The sequence below is a fragment of the Perca flavescens genome, chromosome 22 (genome assembly GCF_004354835.1).
Source record: "Perca flavescens isolate YP-PL-M2 chromosome 22, PFLA_1.0, whole genome shotgun sequence".
Lineage (NCBI taxonomy): Eukaryota > Metazoa > Chordata > Actinopteri > Perciformes > Percidae > Perca > Perca flavescens.
In genome coordinates, this window is record NC_041352.1 from 8,676,499 (window position 1) to 8,699,865 (window position 23,367).

Consider the following 23,367-nt stretch of genomic DNA (forward strand, 5'->3'; position numbering starts at 1 on the left):
TGGCAGCCCTAGTGTCAAGCATGATTTTTGTTGTTTCATGATTCACGATGTTTGTTTTGAGGGTTTCCTTTAGATGTTGACAGAGAGTGAAAGACAAGAAACATGATAGAGGGAGGGGCCTACACAGTTTGAGAGAGAACACTGTGAATGCAGCAGCGCTTCATTGGTAAAGCAGCAATTTATAGAATTTCTTTGCATCATGAACAAGCTTGGTAAAGTAAGATTTAGTGTTTGCAATCATACTGTAGGTAGAGGGCACAGACACATGATATGTATGGTCATGGTGGAAATCTTTGGCTCGGTGTTATTTTGCTGACGCTGAATGCGAGAGATGCATAAAAAGCAGAGAGCGGGAACTTAATATAAAGGACAACAAAATGATTGAAAGGACATAGACTTGCAAAGAATCGTCAGTAAAATGATATAGAAATTGTTAAAATTAGTGTCCCTTGAAAAGCGTTATGAACCAGCTGGAAATAAATGAATCTGAAAGGTTATACAATCACTGGCAGATGGTAAGGCCATGATATGATGGAATTGGTATTAGGAAAAGGTAATATGCCCAACCAATCCCCCTATGCTGGACCCCACAGGCAAATCATTTAAGTGATAGTCAGTTATCTAATCCGTATTCTATATTTCCCATGCATGACTAACTGCTATTAAAAAGAGCAAGACTTACTGCAGGACAGCCCAGTCACAACAGTTTCCTCTAGTGATGTTTTAAATACGCTCTGCACTTTCTAACTTTAACTGCACCTGTAAGGTCACATCAAGGACCTCTCTTGTCAGTCTCAGATCTGTTAAAAAAAAGAAAAGAAATTGTGGATACAGAGTTGTTATGAATAAGAAATGATAAATTCATGAAAGATTTAGCTTAGTCTATACTGAGATTTTAGGTTCTGACTTTGTGTCACTTGCAGTGTACCGTGGCCTCAATGATGACTTCAGGTTTGGTGGCTGGGCAGCTGAGACGGTTTTCTTTTTACGCCGTAAGCAAATGTCGCGATACATCAGCGGGCAAGCAAGACAAGCTGACGAGGTGAAGGTATGTCTCTGACTCATCGCTGCACTGTCACTCACACTGGAAGTAAGCCCTCTCAGAAAGTCTATGGCTCATCATGATTTCCAGCGTACTGTCTCATATTTGACATTTTTGTGAATTCAATTTTAAGAAGTTATTTAGCACTGACATCAGTCTGTTGGGAAAAAAACAGTCCTCGGATCAAACAGTGAGAATTGCCAGGGGTTTAGTAAAAAAAAGTGATTGTGATTGAAGTGCTCCCAGTTAAAAGCAGGACAAATCAAGTCAAGGTTAATTCATACTGCTCATCAAAAGTCTTTGAATGAGTTGTATTTTTGGAAAAATATTAAATGTCATCCATTTTTGTAGTCAGTTGACTAATGAAATTACTAATGAAACTTAAAACAAGTCTTCATACCTAAATGACACGATAGTATTGCCTTCTATAACACCCATTGGATATCATAAAAACCCACGAGTCATTTTCGGAACTGTACCATAGTTTAGGATTTGGCAACTAAAGCTACTTGGTAAAGATTATTGAAATATCCATGGCCGTAGTTAATTTTAGAAAACATTTGCTGTCAAGGATGGGGAAAGAGTCGTACATAAAGTCAAACCAAAATTGCAATTCCCCTCACTTTTTGTGTAAAGAAATATGTACTACAATAATAGTGCAACTTTTTTTTCTCCATTTTTCAAAAGAGGATAAATATATGGAAATATCTGTGGAAACAGCATCCAAGCTTCAAGCGCCTAGATGGGCGTTTCCCATGGTAGCGGTTGACTAGATGTTAGTCTTCGTTCATGGTCAACACCTGCTGAGAAGCATCGCCATGATGACATAATAACCTGCTTAGTACTACACATCACATATCATGATGAGTGGATAAAAACCCAACCCTAATTGTTCATAGGGGCATTACCATTATCAGTATAAAGGCCGCTGGAAATTTACAGCTACAGTGTCTACATTCAAAGCTCGATATCAAAAGAAGATATTTGCCATCTGTTAAATGTGGCGCCCACTAACAGAATGGCTGCGCTCATGAAGAGAAATCCATTATTGAGTATAAGCAATATTTTCTATCTTGAGTGATGTATTTACAAAATTAGAACACTTCAGAGGATGCAATGAGAAATGAATATACCGTCTTTAGTAGTTAAGCCATTGCTTTTCCATGTTTCCATAAATGTAGCATTATATTCATCACGGTTGACATACCAGGGCACACCTGAGTGTTGTAGGAATGACACATGTTGATGCAACATTCCTGAGCCTTCACCTTCTCAGCAGGTGTTTATTTTCTTTAATTATAATCACGCGGATATGAAGTGAATAGAATTGAATAAACAAAGCCTTGAGCCAAAGCGTGGATTCTATTTACAGTGGATAATTGGTATGGGTATGTCTAGACTCTAGACTATTAGACACAGCTTAGCCGACCACGCTGCCGCTGACACCATTGCTCGTATTAATCTGAGCAAATAATAAAACAGAGAATGAAAAATGCACCTGAGATAAATCTCTGGATTCTCTCTGAGAATAATAAGCGGAAAACAAAGATGACAAGCACACTGCAGTGATGCATCAAGGAAAGTGCGTGGGTCACGCACTGATATTCATCACATCTGTTAAAAGATAGATGGATCCCTCATCTTTTTCTCTCAACTCTGTCTCCGTGTTTGTGAGAAGGACATACGGTGTGTGGCATACATACGCAGGTGTTTGTGTGCTGTTATGTAAGCTTTGTGGTTGGGCGTATTTGTCCTGTTAACAGCCACATCTGCCCGTAATCTTCCCATATGTTCCCCCTTTTTCTTTCTTGTTCTATACCGAGTAAAACGTTTGATAGGTGCAAAAGTGTTGAAAATTATCAACCAAATACATGAGCTGCTGTCATGTGAAATTATCACGAGTCCAATATTAGCGATTGGATGTGTTAACTTCTCTTCTATGACATGAAAAAATTGTGCCAACCTTGGTTGGTCTTATGACATTTTTGAGTTTGGAGGGTGGTGTCTTTTTCTGCTCATCTTGAACCAAGGAATGGAATTCTAAGGAATACAATACACAGTGGGCCAGATGTACGTACATTTGCGAAAGTAGCGATATCAGCGCCATGGCCAACCCGCAGAAAGCGCATGCTGTGATACATCAGCTTTCGTCGTATTTACCAAACCTGCAGTTCATTGGGTAATCAGCGCTTTCTTATTCAAAAAATTTGCTATGTTCTGTGCAAAATGTTCTATTAAAGAAAAGATAGAAAATAAATATTTGTGTGTGCTGTAAAGTGGTTAGAAAAAACAAAATTGGAATCGGCTAAAATCGGTATTGGCTGGCCTAACTCAAAGAAAATCGGAATCAGCCTAGAAAGTTGTAATCGGTGCATCTCTATTTGTAATGTAGCAAGGAGTTTAACAACTGCTGGAATGGAATGTGAACGCTGAGTCGGAGATTCAATATCATCTTTGATTTCTTCCAATAACTGTAATATTGCATGGCTGCTTAATTTTTGACGCTTAATGATTTTGTGTTCACTCAACTAAAAAAGTGTGATCCTTGTGGCAAAAATCTTTTCAGCTCGTCTTCACCTCGCAATTTGCCATTTTCAGCTCCCGCGACAGTCAGGCAGTCTGCGCCTTTACCTCAGTGTGGCCTATTTGAACATACCTCGCCATGCTTTTACGCACACGTTGCGAAACAAATACGCCTGAAGTGGGCGCAAAAGAGTTAGTACATCTGGCCCAGTGTGTTTATCTGCTCTACCTCTACTGTCTAATATTTGGAGCCGTTAGGATTAGAGAAGTGAGTTTAACGCTAGCAATGGATAGTTTTTTACTCCCTTAACGTCAAGGTGTGGAGACTTTATCAAAACCTGTAAATGAGACTGAGAGATATGGTGAACCTGTCACCAACCGGGATGAAGAAAAGCGGCCGGAGGAAGATGAGCTGACCGCGGCCGTGATTAGGCTACTGCTGAGGATGCTTAACGTCACCCTGCTGTACATGACATTAGACCAGGGGATCGCACAGCCAGGCCACAGTGGGCGAGTCAGCTGATAGGGGTCCATATAAGAAATTCACTCTTATCTCTGTCTCGTAGAAGAGCATTACAGTAATAAACGTGTGTTTTACAGAAATGTTAATAAATGGATCACCGAATCTAAAGTTATACAGCGCACTGGACATCGGTTTATTTTTAGTCCAGAAAACGTGTTCGCCCTCCGTGGCTTATTTAGATATATTATGGTATAACTACAATATTTTGACCATACGTACGTGCAAATGTGAAAACTGTGAGGATACATGCGCGTGTGTGTTTATGTGTGTGCTTGGCTGCGTGTGGTGTATGGCCTGCTGCATTACTCTTCTGAGCCAGTGTATGAGAGCTGCAGTAATAATTGTTTGAACCCGGCTTGTTGGCTGGTATTTGAAATATGTTTGGTGGGCTAATCAGAGTTCTATGGTGCTGTTGTATCGGCAACTTTAAAGGTCCCATGACATGGTGCTCTTTGGATGCTTTTATATAGACCTTAGTGGTCCCCTATTATGACCACTGTATGATGTTATGACCTCATAACAAGCAGATTCCAGATCAGCCCATCTGAGCTTTCATTTTCTCAAAGGCAGAGCAGGATACCCAGGGCTCGGTTTACACCTATCACCATTTCTAGCCACTGGGGGACCACAGGCAGGCTGGGGGAACGCATATTAATGTTAAAAAACCTCATAAAGTGAAATTTTCATGCCATGGGACCTTTAAGTCAATCTCTCTCGTTCGCTCGTTTAGTAAACCACAGCGGAGGTGGATGGGCATCTGCGCGAGTGTGTGTTACGTTAGCCTATTTGTGTCAAGGGAAACTCAAAATTTCAGAGCACCCTCACTGAAACGTCCAGCAACCCCAAAGCACCAGCAAAAGAAAATCTCTGGCGCCACCACTGTCGGTGTGTAAACGGGATTAACACAACATGAGGTTGTATTTATTTTTAAAATTCCTTTATTGTCATAATGATAAAATAGCTCATAGAAAAAACAATATATACAGTAACTTTATAATCACACTAAGGTATGTAGGCCCATAGTATTTATCCTGTCAAATGTGTAAAATATTAGAAATGAAAGTGGAACTAATCACACTTTCTGCCTGACTTTAAAAGTTGTGTCTTGACACAGGAGTCCCGTGTGTACACTATACGATATAATACTTTCAAGAATGTTATTTATGTGACTCACTTGAACAAAACACGTTTCTAAATTGTATTATTTTTATAAGTTGGTGTGAAAACAGTTTGCAAAATTTGAATATCAGGTTTAATTTTGTATATTTTGAAAATATTGTGTATTTAAGGGGCCTGATGTTTAACCTCTTGCATGTTAACCTCCCTCATATTGAGTGCTGAGAACAGCTTTCTGGTCTCACTTTTTATTTTCCTCCATCTCATGTCAAAGCCTTTCCAACAGTTTCTCTGTTGAAGGTGAGAAGTGTTTGAAAGCTTGAAGGCTGTCACAGCCTCAGTCTGGACCTCCCAGAGGGCAAACCCCTGTGACAGGTGACGTGGCTTCACTGCCATCACAGCCGGTTTGGGATTCTGCTTATTGACCCTGTATATATCAGTGGGCTTTAGCATGTTGGTTTTGAATGGTGTGGATTAAAGTCTTGGCTGCCTGCAGACTTGGCTGAGTAAACACAAAGCTTGTTCATATGCCCATGGGAATGGTTTCTAATGGATCAATTGTTAAAGAGCCATATTAAGCTGTAGATAGACTGGTAGGATCAGTTTAAGTTATTACAATGTATCTAGTGTATCTAGGCAAACAGAACTTCACAAATACACGGATGTGTTTTAGAATGAAATATGTCAGAATTCTGTATATGTTCTGCAACGTAAGATTTGCAACAATGCTGCAAAACATTTACATTTTCATCAACCTCTTGTGTCCTTTTTCATTGAATATTTGACTCTGCTCTCAAACAGCATACTTATGCTAACATACCATAGAAAGGATTCTTCAAAACACCACTTGCATATCTGTCCTATACCATCCACTCTATATCCCTAAAAACCCAAAGCAGTGGCGGCTGGTTTCGCTTTGCCTTCAAGGGTCCAGTAACATAAGCAGTCACTTGGAGGGGATGAGGAAGCTGTTTTTAATGATCCCCAGGGACAAACCAATATATTTACCATAATCCCAAGCCCGGGGAAGCATCAACTTCTAATCACCTCCATCTTCCCTCCCCACTGCAGATAGAGATCAGCGGCCATTATAAACCTCATAAAGCACCAGGCTCTAAGATGAATCTCTCTCTCTCTCTGTACTGAATGACTCATACATACCGTAGGAAACGAGCTTTGTAGCTTGGTGTGCCTGATCAATGTTTTTTACACCATTTGTTTTTTCAGAGACGTGATGATAATGATGAAAAAAAATACTTTCACATGTTGCTACATGTAGCATTCTCAAACTATCATTGTCAATTTAAATATAATATATTATACTAAGCAAATAAAAACATGTTATAAAATGCATCTGTCTTGTGGCAAAGATATTGCTGCTTCATGTTGAGGAACTCTGAAAGCTGCTGCTTTATTTTCAGTTATTTACTTTATTTTAATTTGTTTTCTTTCAAAGTTAAATTGACCTTTTTCCCCTTGAATAACATCAGTACCTTCCTGTTGTGTAGTGTACCACTGTTGAAACTGTTGCAGAGGTGTTTAAACATCTTGGGTTCTACCACTGGGTTTGAGCCAGAGTAGGAAATGATGATTTTGATGTCAGAGAACATGCTGAGGTGTAGTAGTAAGACTGATTTGCCATATTCACTTCACTTCATTCTTCTGTCTGACATTGTGGTCATGTTTGTAACATTTTTGCTATATTTGCAATCAATGGCAAGTGATGTATCCATCCCTCCAACGTCATTTTCAGTTTATATGGAAGTTGTGGTAGCGGTTGCAGTGAGCAGTTAACCTAATGACTCTTGATTGGCTTGTTTTTCCAACCATGGAAACCATTGATAATAACCTTTCCACTAGGCCTGTTGCGGTAGTCATTGTTACCAGTGTTACACGGTGTCTTGGCATATGCCCCTTTACATTACTTGTCTACATTACTTGTGTTATGCAGTAACGACATGTAGATTTGAGGTAGTAGTCCATTTTTGAGTTTTGGAACACACACACACATGCACTTTTCCCCATTTTAAAGCCTTTGCATTCAAGCTTTCACTTCCATTTGTGGCATGAGTCATTCATCACTAGTCTCAGGCCATCATTCTGTCATTGAATGAATGAATACCAGCCAATGTCTGCTCTGATGGACCACTCGGTTGTACTTGCACTGCCTCACTTTCATGCTCAATTACTGTGACCTCACTTTACATAATTACATGTGTGATACAGTAATTACCTAGATGTGTGTCATTTACGTCATCCAGACAATAACTGATCTTGACTTCCTGCACTGTTACTATTCTCTACATATGCTTTGTAAACTGTTACATAGTGTGTGACCAGGGCATTTCAACAGGTGACAGATTGTGGGAGGACGGAGTGGAATATTACCAGGTCAGGGCCAGTCATCAGAACATGATGTGGCCAAATTAAGTTTCTTCAGAGAACAGTAATTGGGTTATACTTAGGTTTGTACAAGGAGGAGAACATTTCACTTCCTGGGGGGATTGTTGGTCCACCATATTGGCAGATCAAGCAAATTAATCCCTTCTTTATTCTTAATCCCTTTCCTTATCATAAGATTATGAAAATCCAGATCCCTCCCTCCTCTCAGATATTAAATTGCACCCATAATATAACTCCTGGCTTAAAGAGAAAAAGAGGACTTAAAAAAACACAGCCCATGCCTTCAGCACTCGCAGATCGTGGCTCAAGTGCTCTTTGTTTTGATTTTCTTTCAGTAATTTCTAATTCCTCCACTCTATGAGCCTGGTCCACTGCGCCATGAATAATGTCAGGGGGCAGCCAGGCTTTGGTATTCAGTAGTTCACAATCTGCTTAAACTGAAGCAAATTGGGAAAAAATAGCTTTCAAATGCACTTTCATTCCTGTGTGTGGGGGAGAGGTTTAGGCAGGGTTATTTTCTCAGCAGAGGGCATTTTTGCTCCGAAAAGACGTCAGCCTCTCTTACTCTAGCCACTGTGTGTGTGTGTGTGTGTGTGTGTGTGTGTGTGTGTGTGTGTGTGTGTGTGTGTGTGTGTGTGTGTTTGATAACTAGTCATTGCAAGTTCATTTAGACGTTGCAAATATTTAATGTCAGCTTTTGCCTTGCTTTTTTTGTCACATACACACAGCATATTTATTTTATACACATTTGTCAATTAATGTATCCTGCATCTTTCACTACGGGTGTTCTGATAGAAATGCACGTCACACCAGTGGCTTTTACTGTAGACAGCCCGTTGGCACCTTAGTGACAAGAAAAAACAGGCTGTATGTCAAATCACATAAGCACATCCTCTGCCACATTTTGTCTTGGGTTAATTAAGTGTTTGACTCTTTACAGAGGGCAAACAAGAGAAACCTGCATTACCTGCCATTGGTGGCATGGGGCAGTTCTATGAAAATACTGCATCATTAGCACATTATTGGTGTGTCTAAATGTCACACAGGACTCTGAACTGTTGGGAAACAGCCTCCATGCATAAACCACAAGCTTATTTTGTGCCAGAGTCTGCTTCAACTGCTCTGAAAGTCACACCGGAGATTGTTATTAACCTTCTGCAGGAAGTGGAGTATACGTGTTTCTGCGTGCACGTGAGAGAGGGGGGAGTAAAAAGAAATGGAGTGTACTCATAAATCAAGTCAAGGTCCAGCCAGTTGCCCCTGCCATTGCAATTTTTTTCTCCTCCGTGTTTCCCGACATTTGACGCTTCCATCTTGTGCTCTTTTAATCTCATCAACCTAAACAAGTTCAGGAGTGGGCGGCGGTGCTCGGCGGCGGGCTGCCCACTGTTTCAGATGAGGTCTGTCGATATCTCTCATCAAACAGGAGCTGATCAAAGGCTTGCCAGTGCCCATGCAGGCGGCAGGATTAAGCCACATCATGCACAACCTCCTTGACAAAAAAAAAGCCTTTCCACACGAATAAAGAGATTAAGTCAAGAGTGAAATCTAATTCAAGGGGAATTGTTAAAAGCGGGGGCTCCAAGTCGTGCTCTACACCTGACTACATCTGTGTGAGTGTGATGCATTTGTAAGCTTTGTTACAAGCTGATGTTTTCTCAATGAACCAACTCACCAGATACAACAAGATAAATTTGATTTCTTTTCAGCTATTGTGGTAATGTAACAACGCATTGTCAACACCAAAAGCTTCTCTGTCCTAAAGAATACAGTTTTTGAAAATAATTGTAAACTCTAATCTGCAGAAATGTAAAAATGGCCCTGCATCAACGAGGTTAAGCTTATTAATGTTGTAATATAGGAAGTCGTCCTTGTAGCCCTTCCAATAATAGCAGACCATGGCTCTCTGAGGACCAATCGAAACATTATCATTACAGGGCCAATCAGCAGGTGGGATTAGTTAGGCTTTGATCCAAGGACTGGGCTTTGCTTTCTCTGATCCACTCCTCACAAAGTATTTACAGGCTTTGAATTGCCAACCATGTTCCTGTACAATACCACCCTAATGTTGTACTACAATGCCTTTTCACACAATAGCTTGATTGCAACATGAGTGCTTCTATAGACCAACCAGACCAAACCATTGCATTGGAGACATGGGTTTAAATGCCCTGGTATAGATTCTAACTGTTGCTCTGTATTGTTGGTTATTTGTTCCACGACTGTATTATCCTCTTTTAATGCCACAGATTAACACAGGCCCTAGCCAGGGAAGTAGTGGGAAGTAAACCCACTTTACCACAATGCACTCACCTTATTGATTTGTTTTATAGACTCAACTCACTTCTTTAATCTGTTTTCAATCGTAAGGGTGTGAGTTTATAGTATACATCACAGTCAGAGTTATCCAATTCATGTAAGAAAAAAAAAAAAATGTGAGTAGTTGTTTGTGTTATAACAATCGTCTGGTTGCAGTTCATTATTCAGGCTGACTGTAGCATCTGAAAGCTAATTAGTGGAAGATGACCAGGGTCAGAACATTCCTCATAGAGGCAGCGCTCTTTGGATGGGAGGCATCTTTGAAGCTGGCTCTCTTTGATATGAACAAAATACATAAAGGTCAAAAGTATGGTTGTTTAGTTAGGTTAATGAAGAGCAGATAGCCTTAATTTGGCTTTATTGATGTCATCTTTAACAGATTAAATGATACATTACAGCTCTCATAAATGTTTTGACATGGTTTTAGAATGGCTGCTTTTGTTATACTTGATATTTCTTATTAGGTTGAATTAAGTGTCCCAATAGCATCCCAGGATCTAAACGTTTGCTCCCCAACAACATATTGCATTGTGTATAATGACTGACAATATGTATATGTAATATACCAAGGTTCAAAACATCTCCATCTTCAATTTTGTATAGAAAATAAGGGGGTGGATATATATATGTCCAACAACTTATCAAAATGTATATGAATCTCTCTTTCCTACCATCTGTAGCATATTACTTTGTTTATTTTGGTAACTTAACAACTATTTACATCTGTCTAGCATAGCTGAAATGGAGTTCTGCAGTCCTCTGGCCATCTGCAGATCATGCCACTCTGCCAAGCAGAGACTATCTGGGATTATGCACAGTTGTACATTATTTATTATGTGAGCGACACATAAGACCTGCACTTAAAGATTGTTCCGTTTTTGTTCTTCAAGGCAAGGCAGAGAACACAGTACCTCCTGCCAGTTGCCTTGTCCCAAATATCTGAGGCGCTCACATCAGGAAAACATCCATCAGGCTTCTTTTCAGCACCCTCCACCTGTGGCACTGAGCGAAACAGAATATTCAATCACAGTGAACCACCATAACCAACACAAGAAATTACATTGGCAAACGTCATAATAATTACATCGTAATACGGAATCAAAAGTCCTTCTATATTCTGTTTACTAAACCCACAATAAGAACGAGGAGTGCTACAACCTAAAATTAGACCTCCTTTCAAGTAAAACTACCCAATAGAGGTGTTGTAAAAGACACCTCTGTTTACCAGAGGGAACAGGGAATTTACAACATTTTATTAACATATATTAAGGTGAAAACGTTTTTTAAGCCTTCGTTCCGCCAACATCTGTGGCCGGTAGCATCATTTTTTTGTGCTCTCTGTCCAACTGTCCGTATATCAACGGTCACCCATTTTTGTGAACGCGATGTCTCCGGACCCCCTAGAGGGAATTTTACAAAATGCGTTTTCGGCCATAGTTCAAGAATTTATACACTAATTATGACATTTCACAATGTCTTATATGATAAAATGGGATAAAATGATGAAGTGATGACATACTATATCCAAAAGATCAAAGATCAACTTCACTGTGACATCATAATGTTCGCTAAAACACATTTTTGGCCGTTACTCAACACCATTACTCAGGAACAGAAGGGGAGACATTTGATCGGATACTGAATTGGGGACACTAATCTTGGGTGTCCACCTTGAAACTGTGGTGATTGTTTATATCTTCTGTGCTGCCGGGATGAAGATGTGTGTGAAGCATCCATATTTCACCAAAACATACACTTAATACCTTGTAATAAATTGCCTCAAAGTCTTCACTACATATGTTATATGAGTGTGGACGGATGTAAACTGCAACTTGACTAGCTGGTGGAGGCAATACAACTGCAAGGCGGCAATTCTAGTTTTTCCTGTTTTCTTTCTTGTGAATAATTTCTTTTGCGCTGAAAGAAAATGTTGTCAAGTAGTCAAAATGTGAAATAATTTCACATGCCTTAAAATGGCTTTTGATGTACTGTAAAATCAGTTGGGACAAAGATACTTTTATTAACTAGAAAACAACAGTAGCACTTATAAATTGCTCATAGTTTTCAGACCTGCATTTGTATGATTTTTGCTAAGAAGCAACTTGCTTTACATGTAAACAAATTGTAGGCGTTGGCATCCACACAGCAGGAGGCACTGAAAGGGGTTAACTGCCTACATGACAACAGTCTACAGCCATTCTGGCAGCTCTGTGATGCTGTACTTGAATTAAATGCTAATATTTAGCATGTTAAATGGAAATGTAGATGGAAATGTCTTTAGGTTTTCAGGTATTTAGTCATAAATCGGAAGTACTGGACAATAAAAAACTGTGACCTGATGATGGCGCTAGATGAGAAATTAAGTGATTACAAAAGTATCGTCGTATTTACCAAACATCCAGTTCGTCGGCTAATCAGCGCCTTTCTCCGCCCACTATACCGTAAAGTGCGCTGTAGCAAAGCGGTACTGGTGCTATGATATGGTTGAGTGCAGACTGCGATATTCCCACTGTTGATGCTATGACTGTTTGAAATGGTCCTGATGCCAATATCTGTAATGTAACAAGGAGTTTAACAACTGCTTAAATGGAATGTGAATGCTGAGTTGGAGATTCAAAGTCATCTTTGATTTTTTCCAGTGATTGTCATATTGCATGGCTGCTTAATCTGTAACGCTCAATGATTTTGTGTTCACTCAACTGAAAAAGCAAAAATCTTTTCAGCTCGTCTCCTTGGCCTATGTCTTCGTCTTGCTCAGATTACTGCTGCCATTTCACCAGGAGGCGTATGCGAGGAAACTTGCTTGCGGCTGATTTACACCTGCTTTTTCACAGGCGGAGAATTTCCCCCGCAGAATAGAGGCATGTTCTCACTGGCAGTCTTTCTAAATACCGCAGAATATATAATTAGTCGCCCTTTACTCAAATCCTCCCACCTTTTTGGGTGGAACTCCCACTTTCCCCACGACCCTCCCACAAACGCATATTGAAAGCACAACTTGTCTCTTACGCTCATGTGGCAGGCAATCTGCAATTTTACCCAAGTGCGCCCTGTTTGTAAATAGCCCGCATCAGTTAAGTCAGTCTTTGGGAACAATTAACGCATGGAAACAGGCGCAAACGGCTTGATAAATCTAGCCCTGAATGTCTGTACCAAATGACATGTCCATCTATGCAATAGTGGTTGACATATTTCAGTCTGGAGCAAAGTCCTGGACCCAGCCCCCAATCAACCGACCGAAAGGAAACAGGCTGACAATATTATTTGTGAAGCTAAGTGCAGGTCCTGACACATGGATTTGTCTGGAGTTTCTGGAGGCACATTAAATGTTGACATTTTTAAGTGTTTCTCTCCCTACCTTTACCTTTTTCCTTATTGTATAGCAAACATGCATGTCTGAAGCCACTAGACCCTCACACCAACAAATTAAAATTCATATTCTTCTTGGCACATCTATTAAATAATGTACAGAATGTTACATATTTTGACCTACACAAGACTTTCAATCAAAGAAGTGGATACACCAGTCTGCACACAACCCATGTTATATTATTCCCAAAATGTTGGCTTGGGTCCTGGCTACAATTTGTCAAACATTTGTGCTGATACGTACTCAGATTCTTCTCGGGTATCTTTTACAGCTGCACTTTAGCATTTTTTCCTGATTTTATCTTTTTTCACTCATCTTTCTATTTTAGCCTTGCCATGCAATTACGGCGCCCATTAATGTCTCCATTCTCTCCCTTGCCCTCAAAAAAATGCCCCAGATCAGTGTCAAATGGGGAGGAGGACCGAAATAGTCTCCCTGTGACATGCATGTAATATACCAGGCTTGAAGGTTTATTCAATATTTATTCATAAATGTTGGAAAGGAGAGGATTTGAAAACTAGTAATGTTTCAAATGTCTTCTTTAGTTACATACAGTACAATGTTAGCTGCACCTTAACCACTTTGTAAGATTCAACATAACTATTCAACAGAAACTAGGTACAGGACAGAAGGATTAGATATTTTAGTCAATGCAGGTCAAGTCAAGTCAACTTTATTTGTCAATTCTGCAATGTGTGCCAGACATACAGAGCAATTGAAGATAAGTTTCTCTCTGACCCACGGTGCAATAAGGACACGTACAACAAGTATAATATAAAAAATATATACAAATAAAGTTAAATTAGTAAAATAAAAAAATAAGTAATATGTACAAATAAGAAAAAGATAAGTAATATGTACAATACAGTAATACATTCTAAATATTGCAAATGTAAGGCAAAATGTGCAATATAAAGGAAGAGTGTCTACTTTTATATAAAGTGTCCAGTGCAGATCCAGCGTTCTTGGGGTCAGAGGGGAGGGGAGGGAGAGAGGGGAGGTGTGTTGAGCTTCCTCACAGCCTGGGGAATGAAGCTACAAGCTAAGGTACAAGTGAACATAATTATCCGTTATTAACCGCAAAGAGGACAAAATATTTCAGAAATCATCTTAAGAACAAGTTTGAATTTGAAGGCCTCTTTTGCGTATTTATTTTTTGCTGTTGTGAGCTATATGTCTTGAAATCTTTTTATGCCTTATTTGTGTGACTTTCAAAGGTGAGAGATGCCATACATGTTGATGTGTTTGCATGATATTGCCATGGATGAAAACTGAGTGATCATCCTGTTGTCACGTTTGGGCGACGACTCATCGGCAGGCATTTGCCAGAGGAACTGGAGTCTGTGATAGTAATGCATCGCACCAATACTAGTAGACTGCTTTTATCCTATAGACCTTCAACAATTAATGTTAAAGATATCCTCAGCTAAGCCGTCTACCTGTCTCTTAGACCCCATCCCAACGAGGCTACTCAAAGAAGCGTTACCCGTGGTAAACACTTCATTATTAGATATGATCAATATGTCCTTACTAACAGGTTATGTACCGCAGTCATTTAAAATTGCTGTGATAAAACCTCTTCTGAAAAAAACCACCCTAGATCCTGAGGTCTTAGCAAACTATAGACCTATATCTAACCTTCCCTTTCTATCCAAGATCCTTGAGAAGGTGGTTGCTAATCAGTTATGTGATTTTCTACATAGCAACAGTTTATTTGATGATTTTCAATCAGGATTTAGAAAGCATCATAGCACAGAGACGGCACTGGTGAAAATTACTAACGACCTTCTAACTGCTGCAGACAAAGGACTTGTCTCCATCCTTGTTTTACTAGATCTTAGTGCTGCATTTGACACTATTGACCATACCATCCTGTTACAGAGACTGGAACACTTAGTTGGCATTAAAGGAATCGCACTAAGCTGGTTTAAGTCCTATTTCTCTGAACGATCCCAATTTGTTAATGTTAATGATAAACCCTCCAAGCACGCTAAAGTTAGCCATGGCGTTCCTCAAGGCTCAGTGCTTGGACCAATTCTATTTTCCTTATATATGCTTCCTCTAGGTAATATTATTAGGAAACACTCAATTAACTATCACTGTTACGCAGATGATACCCAATTATATCTGTCAATTAAGCCAGATGAAAGTGGTCAGTTAGCAAGACTTCAAACGTGTATTGAGGATATAAAATCCTGGATGACCCACAATTTCCTAATGTTAAACTCAGACAAAACTGAAGTTATTGTGATAGGACCAACGCACCGCCGAACTTCGTTTTCGAAAGATATAGTTACTCTGGATGATATTACCCTGGCCTCCAGCACTGCTGTCAGAAATCTAGGAGTTATTTTTGATCAGGATATATCCTTCAACGCCAACTTAAAACAAAACTCAAGAATAGCCTTTTTCCATCTTCGTAACATTGCCAAAATTAGAAATATCCTGTCTCAAAACGATGCTGAAAAACTAGTCCATGCATTCGTTACTTCTAGACTAGATTACTGCAATTCCTTATTATCAGGTTGCCCAAATAAGTCCATTAGGACTCTCCAACTGATCCAGAATGCTGCAGCACGTGTTCTGACGAGAACTAAGAGAAGAGATCATATTTCTCCTGTATTAGCTTCTCTGCATTGGCTTCCAGTTAAATATAGGATCGAATTTAAAATCCTCCTCCTGACTTACAAAGCTCTAAATGGTCAAGCACCATCATACTTAGAAGAGCTCATAGTACCTTATTGTCCCACTAGAGCACTGCGCTCCCAGAATGCGGGGCTACTTATGGTTCCTAGAGTCTCTGGAAGTAGACTGGGGGCCAGGGCCTTCAGCTATCAGGCTCCAGTATTGTGGAACCAGCTCCCAGTCTGGGTTCGAGGAGCAGACACCGTCACCACATTTAAGAGTAAACTGAAAACTCTTCTCTTTGATAAAGCTTATAGTTAAGGAGTGAGGAGTTGCAGCGTCCGCCTAACCCGGCCCACTGCTTCTCCTCGTAGTCATCAGTTTTATATACTGTATAATTAATAATCTAGCGAGAGTAGAGGGAGGCAGGCCAGTACAGCCCGATCCGGTTGGGGAGAGTTCTAGCCTGACCAGGCACCTCTCTTTAACCTGCCTCTCTTAAGTTATGCTATTACAATTCTAGACTGCCGGGGAGGCTGTTCCTCCCTAAGACATACTGAGCTGCTCTCTCATCTCTACTTGTTACTTTTGTATGCATCCTGTCCCAGAAATGCTTGTTACTAATCTAGCTCTGGGGAGTTTACTCTCCGGAGTCCTTATGTTTCTTCTTCGCAGAGCTATGCTCTGCGATTCTCTGCATTTCCCGGCCGCATCCTGCTGCGTCCTGCTGCATCCGCAGCATCCACCCGTGCTCTGCAGCGCCACGTCTCATCCCGCAACGCCCTGCTGTGATGTTCCTATGCACAGAGTAGTCAGGATCCGGTATAGGAGACTGCACTACTCAGTATGACACGATGTGCCCTGCTATGACATGAACTTCCACGATAACCTTCGAAGTCACTGTGACTTCTAATGTGACTGTTATCACCACTGTTCATCACGCCCCCAACCGGCCCGTCAGACACCGCCTACCAAGAGTCTGGGTCTGCCGAGGTTTCTTCCTAAAAGGGAGTTTTTTCTTGCCACTGTCGCAATAGCCACTGCTAATGCTTGCTCTTGAGGGAATTACTGTAATTGTTGGGCTTTTGGAATTTATAGAGTGTGGTCTAGACCTACTCTATCTGTAAAGTGTCTCGAGATAACTTTTGTTATGATTTGATACTATAAATAAAATTGAATTGAATTGAATTGAATTGAATTGAATAGACATGAGATATAAAAAAGACAATATGTCAAACCTGCACCAGTAGACACAATCTAGGGTTATGATCCTTTCAGACCACAGTGGAGACTGTCCTCAGCTGATGGGATTTTGCAAATGCTGTCACATAAAACTGTGATAAAGTTCTTTCATGTCATGCCCAAGAGAGAATGGTGTAAAAGTTAAATTCTACAAGCATAAATAACTGGAAAAAGGGAAGCTTTTAAACATAGTAGGTATATCATTCCCTCTTGACAGTACAGAGTGTGAAACAATCAGCTCCCTCAATATACTGTCCACAGAAGCTCTTATGCATTAGGACAGCAGGCCGACATGAATACCAATCAAGCCTGAATGATCTTATAGTGCAGGGATAAAAACACCACAGGGAGAGGAAATATCAACCCACGAGCTGTAATAACCTTAGAATCCAAAATATCGGAGATTACTAAACATAAAAATGACTGCAGCCGGAGACATACCATGTATAAAGCACAACCTCATCGACATGCATGCACGGTAAACTTCCATACTTGTTAGTCTGGAAGCATTGCTAAAGTACTGTACCAGCCTGCTTATATTATTATTATATATTATAAACCATGAAATATGAAAGAGAATGTAAAACATACAGTATCCTCCTATATTTCGTTCGACGAAGAGACACGTTTCACTAGTTTGTGACTGCTGTGTATAAAAGCATCAACTAAAAGCCTCAAACGCAACGTTCATCAGCCTGTCATAAGCCTTTTTTTTTTTTTTTGGGAAAGAAAAGGCTCATCATGTAAGTCCATCCTTTCCGAGGGTGGCTGACACTAATGAGCAGTCATTTATCACTGTAATAAAACCAGCGGGAAGATTATTCCTGCAAGTTCCTGTACTGCTGAATGTCCGGTCATCAGCATGAGGTATGGACGACTTTCAGGTGACGTTATAGGCTGCGTTGCGTTATAATGACTGTATATAAATCTCTAGGGTCATTGACTTAGTCTTTACTTTAGGATAGTAGATTGTTGATTCTATTTTTAGACTGTAAATCAACCTATGTATTTTACTATAAATAGGCATTAGGTGTGTGATGCAATGCTGCTATTGGTAACTATTTTGCAAAAATATCTGTATTGTATTGAGATTCATACTGGAAGTGGCTGGGGGCCACACAGGACACCGTCATGACTGCTTCATGTTTTATTAAATTGTTTTCCATTGTCATATATGCTTCTCATAAGTCACTTCAAAAGTGCTCATTAGGCCATCTTGCATCTTTTCTATGAAATCTGCAAGAGGCCTATATTATGAGAGGAGGCCCAGATGAATGTAAAGTTGGTCTGACATGTCTATGATAAAAACTGAGAGTTATTGACAGAACAATCCTCCAAAATCCTGAACTGAAAGAAAAAGTTACTGAAAATGAACCTTAATATCTGAATTGACAATCTACAACTCTGTTCTTAGCCCATAGCCTGATGATAATGATTTTTATATGATTTCAAAACAGATTTATGGACATCTATCCTGAATGGACATTAGACATTGTGAGACTTGACTCTTAGAAAAAGTGGTAGTGTGACATGTGTGGCAAATTGTGTCAATTTGGAAAAGAAAAATAAGCAAATATTATATATCTTTAAAATCTATCCAGTAGGGGTGTCCCCGACTAAAAATGTACATAGTTGATTGGTCAAGTCTTACCTATCGTTGACTGGTTGTTGAATAATTTTTTTCTTTTCTTTTTTGCTTTGCGACATTGGCTAGCATTTTTTTAACACAGACAAAAGAGCTAAAACAACCACAATAGCCTATTGGCCACAGTACATGATATGACTATCGCTTAGCTGTTTGAGAACAACGGACAGTGCTGTCTGTGTGTGTGTGTGTGTGTGTGTGTGTGTGTCTCTGTGTGTCTTTGCAGCACTCTGAGTGGACAGACAGACACGTCACTTAGTTAGTCTTCATGAACAGCATGCAGACTAACCCCACCCCCCATTGTAGCAATCCACAGACAGAAGGGAAACAACAATGACCAAATTAAAATATTAGATATAAAGATCCCTGGGGGTATTCTATATGTTTGTTTTCTACTCTTCTAGTATTGTACATTTTACTGCATCTTACTGTAGCGTCATCACTGAGAGCTAACCTGTGATGTAAGTGAAGGTATTTCTATCAGCATTCTTGCACACTGCCATGCAAAAATCAAAAAACACAGATAAACAGATGGTTATAATTCATGACAGGACCAATTTTTTTCAAAGACAGTCTGTTCAAAAATGTGCATCCTCATGCTCACCTTCTGTACATGCGTGCACCTAAACATCCTGCAGAGTTTCAGGTGCTTCTGAAAAAAGGGAGAAACATTTCCTCATCAAAGTCACTCCTCTCTTCACTTCTGTCGAGGAAACCCAGTGGGTTCTTGGGAAAGAGCAATGGGGGCGCTCTTGAGTGAAGGCCCGTGCTGCTGCCTGGCTTTCACAATGAAAAGAATAGTGTGTATAATAATTTGTGGCCGGTGCTTTTCTCGCTGTTTATGGAAATGCCATTTTGTTTCAAGTTCTTTGTTTTGGATAAACAAAAAGACTAGATAGAAATGAGAGTTTAAGATAAATGGTGGAGCCTAGTTGCTATGCCTCAGGGAGGGTTTTCAAACGTGAACCCACTGCTTTTATTGTAGAACAAACTGTTCCCTGATGAGCCCATTAAAGTATGTATTATTTCATGTAAAGTTGAACTAAATTATTTTCTGGCCCTCTTTCCCTGTGTTGGCGTTGATGAATATAAAGGCTCATTGTGTTCTGTGCTTTTTTGTTCTTGTTGTCTCTGTTTTCCATCTTTTGAAGTTCAAATACTCTGCTGTGAAGTGGAAACAATTTTTTTTTTATGTTTTTCTGGTATAAATCCATGGGGGAGGACTTATTTTTCTTTTATCAATCTGCTTGCTGATCTTTTTTGTGCATGGGCCAGCAAGTCCAATCAGAATGTAACCCCTAAGCCCTTTGATTCCACCAACACAAGTTGATGGTCTCCCAGCTTGTAAGCTGCCTATCAGATAATAAGGGGGACTTGAATACCAGCCAGTGTGCTGCAATGAGGGTGGTCCTGGTGTTTTCACCTGACGTCCAACGTCTCTTTGCCGGCCCTGTCTCACTGTTCTCTCCGGGGAAATCTCCCAAGAGCAGCTGTCCTTATCAATGTGCCGGCTCCCCGCTCACTGCCTGCCTGGGCCGCATTCTCCATGACAGCGGCACTGAGGTAGCGGTAATCTGCCAACACTTCAACAAAATTAAACCGCCAACCAGGCCACCAACGGAGACGCAATGGGGAAAGATTTCCTGCTCACCATGATATGCCAACAGAGGCCACAGACATTATTATGGCTTTGCATCTGTAAGAAATAAGCACTGCTTAGCGTAACAATCTGGAGCCCTTAGTGATTCTACTGCTGCTTTCCGCTTAAAGAGTCGGTTCATCCAAAATACAGTAAAATCCCTTTCTTTTTTCCTTGACTGCAATCTGTCCATCCAGATACCGTTGCTTTGATTGATTGGCTTTGTCTGATGTCAACTCAGTAAAATTGCTCAATGCAATTTGGTTTGTTGTGCTCAAAGGATCAGAACTCAAGAAAATGCAAAGGCAATGTCTTTGCTGAAATCAGAAGACGGCACCTTGCTGTAGACAAGTTTACTGAGAACTTTGTAGTAAGAGACATTGCTTTTGGATTCTCCAGATACAATGTTTTGGCAATTTAAACACCTCAGACCATACAGAAAACATCTCCAACCACCAACTACTTGGGTAGACAGATAGTAGTTCAATCCAGGGATACTTCATTTAGAGTGAACAAATACATGTATAATATGGTAGCCCCAGGGTATTTGTAACTTACGTTTGCAAAATCTTTGCACTCACATCTTTTGTTACTGTATTAGAGCTACACTTACAGTATCTCACAAAAGTGAGTACACCCCTCATATTTTAGTAAATATTTCATTATATCTTTTAATTGGACAACACTGAAGAATTTACACTTTGCTACAATGTAAAGTATTAAGTGTACAGCTTGTATAACAGTGTAAATTTGCTTTCCCCTCAAAATAACTCAACACACAGCCATTAATGTCTAAACCGCTGGCAACAAAAGTGAGTACACCCCTATGTTAAATTCCCATAGAGGCAGGCAGATGTTTATTTTTAAAGGCCAGTTATTTCATGGATCCAGGATACTATGCATCCTGATAAAGTTCCATTGGCCTTTGGAATTAAAATAGCCCCTCATCATCACATACCCTTCACCATACCTAGAGATTGGCAAGAGGTACTTTCCATAAAATCCTCTCTCAATGCAAATCAAACCAGCCATTTAGGCTAACAGACCTAAAACCATGTCATCATCATCATGTAACAGTGTTTACCACTTTATGTTTGCATGATTTAAATGTACTTTAACAACATGGTATTTGGTGTTTTACACACCTCATGTCAGGTTTAGTTCTCTGGCTCACAGATGTGCTTCATTTCTTTGGAATCAACAGAAGAGCTCTATGCAGCAGCAGCAGTAGCTCATTTGACTGAACAGACAGAAAAAACAGCACCACCTAGAGAAACTCACACTTTAATATCAGTGAACCCAAAATGCTGTCACTGCTTGCTGCGTGGTCTAATGCAGGAGAGGAGAAGACAGATGTATTTTGGACATTTGTCTACCCATTATGTAAATACTTTTTGAAACATTAACCATCATATTATACTGCAGATTGCAGTCGTTGTGATTTTCTTTTCATACACATCTGACCTGCTGTAAAGTGTAAGATTTCATTCTTCAATTTTCTGCAGTTTTACTTGAGTCACCTGAAAACAACATAAAGTAACATGCATTAGAATAACAGTCAATGTAAAATAAAAACAGGATAGCAGTACCAGAAACACTTTCCAAAAACTAGTCAGCTTTATTCAAAGTACAATAAAACTATCCCAACCACTGGGAAGAGTTGGAAAGAGTGAACTGTGAGCTTTGAAGAAGAAACTCCTCCGCTGATAGACAGAAAACATGCAATATTTCCAAATGCTACGAAAACAATGCAGAACAACAGTGCTATTGAATGATACCATGTTGAGACTCACTACATGGTGTGTCATTGCTATAGCGATTGTGCCATTTTTTAGCATTTTCTGAAGCCTTTTGTTCCGCTCCTATGCTGCCGTTAAACCTCCTCACCGTGTCGTCAACATTACGAGTAGTTCAGGGTAAAATATAGTCAGTTATTGCATATGAAACCAAATTCTCCTTCCCTTTGTTTGAAGTATCTTGGGAAAGCGGTGAAGCTCGTTGAGGGCTAAAACAAGGAGAGGGAAGAGAGGCATGAGGATTAGATAAAGTCTGGCACATACCGAGACGATAATAAGCAAGGCAGGAAAGTGAGGGAAAAAGACAGGGAAATGGAGAGAGAGATAGAGAGAGAGAGTGAGAGAGAAAGACGGGGAGACACAAACAGATGAAAACAGAGAGGGGGTGGTTATAAAATGATTAAGGGGCATGCTATATAGAATTTCATGATTTGAAAAACACAAACAAGTCTGTCAGATGCCTCTGCATTACCATCTGTTCTCTGCTGCCAAAATGTACAGCGGGGAAAGATTTGTGACGCTTCACTGTTTTAAACGTAAATAGCTCTCTGATCCAGCATTACTGAAATCATAGTTTGGCCTTAGAATGTTAGGTTACACACACACACACACACACACACACACACACACACACACACACACACACACACAAATAAAATATATATATATATATATATATATATATAGCAAACTGTTATCATACATTGTAACAACACCATTGAATAAAGGGTTAACAGTGTACATGGTGTAAATACTCATCTGATTTTTTTGCTTCATGGAGCCTCTGGTCCCTTCCTGTCCGGAGCCTGTGAGTCTGGACACACAGACTAAGGGCCAAAGTGCTCCTGGCTCGCTAATTCTGCATGGACACACACACACACACACACACACACACACACACACACACACACACACACACACACACACACACACACACACACACACACGCGCACTCTAAAAAAGGGACATTTCTTTTGTAAACCCCCCTGGCATGTAAAGTGCACTTGGTTTGATCACATATACTGTATACAGTACAAGGGGAAAACCTGATATTGCCTCACAGTATTATTTAAAAACTATTGATTTTTTTAACTTTTCATAAGAGCAAGGTGCATTATAGTAAC

General features: G+C 39.9%; 1 protein-coding gene across 2 annotated transcripts in view; it reads left to right on the forward strand.

Moving 5' to 3' along the window:
• Positions 1-23,367, forward strand: part of ntng1a (netrin g1a) — a 334,454-nt gene that overhangs the window by 127,093 nt on the left and 183,994 nt on the right. For both annotated transcript variants that reach the window (XM_028568877.1, XM_028568878.1), the window contains exon 7: positions 924-1,048. The gene's annotated coding sequence lies outside the window, so the exon portion shown is untranslated. The remainder of the gene's footprint in view (positions 1-923; positions 1,049-23,367) is intronic.